Below are 6,147 nucleotides of genomic sequence, written 5' to 3'. Positions count from 1 at the left end.
ATTCTAAGACAGCTGTATCCCCAGAGCTCACCCCAGCATGATTGACAGCTCACTGGATTGGACAGTGTCCTTTCAGGTGCCCCCCTGTTGGTCTGAGCCTCTTCCAGGCAATCCCACTAGTCTGGGATAGTCTCTGAGCAGTCCTTACAGTTTCCTGGATGCTTGGGGAGCGAGAGGTGTAGTGAATCCGATCCATTTCAGGAACTTCCTGAAGCTATTTTGAGTTGTTCAGTGAGCTTAATGGGCTTCCCCACAGGGTGGAAGGTTTCATCTCTCTTGAGAGCAATCTGTGTCTCCCTGAGCTTTGCTCCACAACAGACAGCTTTACCTTGGAGGAAATTGCTGCGTGAGAGCTCTTCTTGTGGTTTATCCTTATCTCTACTGTGTGCTGTGCTCTTTGTCAATTTTTCCAGAGTGTTCAACAGAGAATCTGCTTTTTAATTTTATCTGAGTCAGCTCCTCCTTAGTGTCCTGAAGGTCATGGCCGGTTGTCCACTCCTAGGACTGAAGCCACTTTTGTCCCTTCTGGAGGTGTTTCCTGATACATGCTGGCATTCAGTGGGAGTCTCAGCATCAACAGGAGGAGGAATATGTGCTAGAGAACTATATGTCCTGTCCCGTGAAAGCTGGTCCAAATCAAATGAGGAACTGTGATTTCCTTCCGAGCTACAGAACTTTCCACCGGCTGGCAGCCTCAGGCACCAAAAGCACCCGCGCTGATGCATAAACAAAGAACGATGCAGGGGAGTGGCAGGGAGCGTCTAGGGAACTGTTGAAACAATTTAATAAATGACATCTTTAAAGAGACAAACCTGAGGACATGATTATAAATCTATAGATATTTTCCTGGGCTCAAAATTCTTCTCAGCCCCTGCCAGGTTTGACTGCTCTTTGCTGATTGGTCCTATTCTTCACCCTATTTGAATGTCCACATTAAGCTAATCTGGGTCCAATCAGACCCATCTCGCCCCAGATGGCACCCTGTAAATCTGAGCTTTGGTAGTAGAGGATACACACGGCGCCTGAGAATTCAGTGGAGGAATGGTCACTTGGCCACAGGATTCCCAAAGGGGATCCTTTCCTTCCCCAGCCTGCAAGGCTCCATACCTTGGTCAATGACAGGAATTCCTTCCTGACATACTTTCCAGCTGCCAGATGTAGACCACTCATCACTTCACTTCAGAGGCCTGTTTCAGAAGCTTGGAAAACTGTAACCCTTCTCAGACCTGCAGACCTGCTCTGCCAAGGATGGCTTTTGATGGTTCCTGATATTTTTTGGAGCTTTGAACTAACACTTCTCAGAGCTGTACAGGTTCTTGGGCTGCCCATGAATTAACAATAAAGTCCCTCCGGTTTGCAGCCTGAGCATCTGCCTGCTCTGATCTTGGAGCAGGGTGGACAAGAACCTGGCAGGTGAAAGGACCAACCTCCTTTGCTTTGCACCTGCAGTCAGATTAATATCTAAAGCCTGTCCGGCTTTATCCTGTCACCCTCTCCTGCCGGGCATCTCCTTCCTTAACATACTGAACGCCATATTAACATATTAACACTGAGCACAGCTTATGCACAGAGCAACCCACAACTTTGCCGAGTTTCGAGAAGATTGCTTCTCTGTGAGATTCTTGACCACCCCGTTGAGTGTTGAGAACCTCAATAATACACTTGAGTTTACATTACATTCTGTCATGTTGGTAACATTGCTAGCCATCTCCTTAGGTGAAAGCTTGAAACTGTAGCTGAAGATGCAGGGGTTGGGGGGGGGGACCTCACAAGAGAGGAGAGAAGAAATGAGATTCAATTCTGAGTCACCTGCTCCATGGACAAGCCAGGCTGCAGGGGGCCAGCAACTCCCCATTCAATCTCCATCTTCTCACACAAATCCCTCCAATCCAGACTCTTTTATTATTGGACAGACAGGTTGCCTACGTATTATCTTCTTGTTTGAGTCTTCCTCAAGAGCAACACATGCTCTTAACTGCTCAGCTCTCTGTCTGTCTCTGTCTCCCTTCCTCTGTCTAACTGTGTCCCTATCCCTCTGCCTCTCTGCCTCTCTGTCTCTATCTCTGCCTCTCCCTGAGTCAGGGTAGTCAGGGTTTCTCTGACTGGTCTTGAGCTCACAGAGATCTGACTGTCTCTACCTCCCAAACAATGGGATTAAAGGTGTGTTCCACCGCACCCTACCCCTCACCTATCCTGTTGAGCTTTATCCCCTCATCCAGGGAGTGGGTCTCCAGGAAGTCACAGAGATTGGAGGGGTTAGTCTGTGCAGGCAGAACCCAGTATTTAAAAATCCAAAAGAGCCTAGTGTAGGTTCTGTCTTAGGAATGTGGCAGCTTCTGTGGCGTCTTGAGTGGGTAAAACAGGGAATAAATGGGGTAAACATGTATTTCCAGGCCTTTGGGCATTCTGGAAGAGTGTATGACCTCTATGCTGGTTCTTCATCTTAGGCAGATGCCTGATACCTTTGGATTTCCCCACCAACTTGTGGAAGAAGAAGCTCATGCCCCGTTGGTTGACCCTGGAAGCTGGAGGTGGTGAGAAGAGAGCCTTGGAGGTTGCAATTGGAGATACCAGAAAGATGTTGGAAATTAAAATGGTGGGACTTCCTTGCTCAGTGTGGAAATACAGTCTGTAATCTCAGCACTTGGGAGATGGGGGAATGGGAATCAGGAATTCTAGGACAATCTGGCACATGATACTAAATCTCAAATATGAAATCCAGGCTAGGGGTGGTGGTGCATGTCTCTCTCTTTTTTTTTTTTTTTTTTTGCCTTTTTTGAGACAGGGTTTCTCTGTATAGCCCTGGCTGTCCTGGAATTCACTTTGTAGACCAGGCTGGCCTTGAACTCAGAAATCTGCCTGCCTCTGCCTCCCGAGTGCTGGGATTAAAGGCATGCGCCACCACTACCTGGCTGCTTTTTAATTTTTTATTGCATTCATTTGGGGTAGGGGAGAGGTGTGTTGTCAAAGGACAACTTGCTATTAAACTTGAACCTCCTTAGCACACTCCAGCTTGCTTTGGGATGTCTTCTGGGTTTAAGATCATTCCCCAAAAAACAAACAAACAAACAAAAAGCCGGGCGTGGTGGCACACGCCTTTAATCCCAGCACTNGGGAGGCAGAGGCAGGTGGATTTCTGAGTTTGAGGCCAGCCTGGTCTACAAAGTGAGTTCCAGGACAGCCAGGACTATACAGAGAAACCCTGTCTCAAAAAAAAAAAAAAAAAAAAAATCATTCCCTCACCAGTCTGCTATCAGCCACATGATGGTCAGGGCGTTAAAAGCCTCACAGACAACATCATAAAGTAAGGATTTACACAGAACAGTAACATTTCAGAAGTTTAAAATAATATCTAGGCACAGTGGCTGCCTAAATTAGTTTATTTTGCTTTGATGAAGCACTATGACCAAAACCAAGTTGGGGAGGAAAGGGTTTATATGGCTTACATTTCCACCTCATAGACCATCAGTCAAAGGAAATCAGGACAGGAACTCAAGCAGGGCAGGAGCCTGAAGGCAGGAGCTGATGCAGAGGCCACAGAGGGATGCTGCTTACTGGCTTGCTCAGTCTGCTTTCTTTAAAAACTCTGGACAACCTGGACAGGGGTGGCACTACCCACAGTGGCTGGGCCTTCCCCCATCAATCACTAATTAAGGAAATGCCTTACAGGCTTTCCTACAGCCTGCTCTTAGGCAGTCATTTTCTCAGCTGAGGTTTCCTCCTCTCAGATAGCTCTAGTTAGTGTCAAGTTGACATAAAGCTAGTCAGCCCAGTGGCTCGCTCCTGTAGTCTCCGCATGTGGGAGGTGGAGCTGAGAGAACTGTTGACTTTGAGGCCAGCCTGGACCAGAGTGACACTTTGCCTCCGAAGAGAGTTTAAAACAACAATCTTATTGTTGTTTTAAGCCTAAGAGCCTGAGGAAATGACTCAGGAGATAAATTGTTGTTGCAGAGAACCTGAGTGTGGCTCCCAGCACCCACATGATGGCTCACAACCCCCTGTAACTCCTGTTCCAGGATATCTGACTCCCTCTTTTGCGCTCTGTGGTTACCAGGCATGCATGTGGTGCACAGACATATGTGCAGGCAAACACTCATACCCGTAAGAGGGTTTTTGTTGTTGTTGTTTGTTTGTTTTTAAAGGTAAGGTAAGAAAGTTGTCTCTGCCTAACGTGGTGACGGTGTGGGTGGATATTTAGCCTACAGAGGAGCGAAAATCTAGGTGAGGACCTGTTTGTCACAGCCTTTTCAGACTCATGACACTGCATCGTTGTAAACTCCAACATTTCTTTCCAGGACAGTAGGAGTGTCCTGCTAGAAGACCTCTCTATGTCTAATTCGTCCCTCTGAATCTCAATGGAGTCATAAAGGACATAGGTAGCTCAAGCCTCGAAAGCTCCATCCTCCTGTGTGCTAAGATTATAGACATGCATCACCACTCCTGGCTTGTGGAAACTATTTCTTTCAAAATTAATATACTAATTAATTAATTAATTAATTGTGCCCGTGTGTTTGTGTGTGTGTGTGGTGTAGGTAGACAACAACTTGCAGGAGTCAGTTCTCTCCTTTCATCCTGAGAGTATTGGATGCACGTGCTTGTCTGTGTGCCCCAGTGCTGGGGTTACAGGCATATACAGGACACACAGCTTTTAACACGGGTTCTGGGGGTTCAAACTCAGGTCCTCCAGCTTGCCCAGCTTGCAGTCTCCTGCGCTGAGCCATCTCCCTAGCCCTGACCTGAGCCACTTCTAAGTGCACAGTTCATTACTGTTAGGACTACTCATGCAGTGCACAACGGCTCTCCAGAACTTGTTCACCTTGCCAAGCAGAAACCCTACCCACACTGAACAGCCCATTCCTCCTCTCCACCCCCTGGCAACCCCTGTCCTACTTTCTGTTTCCAGGCGTTTACTTTACCATTAATGGAATCATATAGTATTTGCCTTTTTGTGACTGGCTTATTTCACTTAGGAAAACGTCTTCAAAGGTCATATGTTAGAGCATTTGTCAATTTTTTTTTCCTTTCTGAAACTGAATATCCCATTGTGTGATTGTGGCCCATTTGTTTATTCACTTATCCCTTGATGGACATTTGGATTATATTCTGCCTCCTGGCTATTGTGGGCAGCACTGCTGGGAACATGGTGTGAACAGGATCTGCCAGGGACCCTGTGTTCAGTTCTGTCAGCTATAGATCCAGAAATGAGATGGCTGGGTCATATGCTCATTCTGGCTTTAGCGTTTAAATGTTTAGTGAATACTGGTTTTCAGTCAGGTCTCACTATGTAGCCCAGGCTGGTCTAGAACTGAGATCTTTCTGCCTCCGACTTCTGACTGCTGGGATGCCAGGTATGCGACCCAACAGCCAGGTTTGCATGTAGATTTGGAAGAATTTACACTTTGTTTCCATAGCAGCTGAGAAGCTAACAGCCCACTAGGAGTGCAGGACAGGACAACTATCTTTACTTGGTAACAGCAGTTTCTATTTTCTGTTATTTTGATAGTGACAGAAGTTTTGTTTATTCTGACTTTCTATTCTTTTTCCTTCCTTCCTTCCTTCCTTCCTTCCTTCCTTCCTTCCTTCCTTCCTTTCTTTTCTTGAAACAATGTTTCACTATGGAACGGAACATAGGCTAATCTGGAAGTTGCTATATAACCAGGCTAGTCTAGTCTAGAACTTACTGTATAAATCAGACTGGGTCTGGAACTTGTGACAACAGAGATTTCTGTTTGTGCCTCCTGAGTGCTTGGATTACAGGCGTACACTGTCACATGTGGCTGGGGTTTTAGTGTTCCAGATTTTATTAATTTATTATTAGTGTGTGTGTGCATATACAGTGTGTGTTTGTATGTGCGTGAAATGCCACCGTGAATGTGTGGACTCTCAGGGTTGGTTCTCTCATACAGTTAATTCTGGACAATGAACCCAGTTTGCACAATAACCACTTTTACTTGATAAGCCATCTCACCAGCCCTTGGGTGTTACTTAAAAAAAAAAAAAATCCACCTTTTAATTTTGTGATAACTACAGATTGATCCTATCACCGACAAGAAAATACTCAGAGAGGCCCTGGCACCTTTTGCCTGTTTCTTTCGTGTTCCCTGAGATGGCAACATCCTGCAATTGTACAATGTCCATACTTAGGAA

This window comes from Mus pahari, chromosome 10, assembly GCF_900095145.1.
Source record: "Mus pahari chromosome 10, PAHARI_EIJ_v1.1, whole genome shotgun sequence".
Lineage (NCBI taxonomy): Eukaryota > Metazoa > Chordata > Mammalia > Rodentia > Muridae > Mus > Mus pahari.
The sequence above is the reverse complement of the archived record's forward strand: the minus strand, read 5'-3'. Positions refer to the sequence as shown.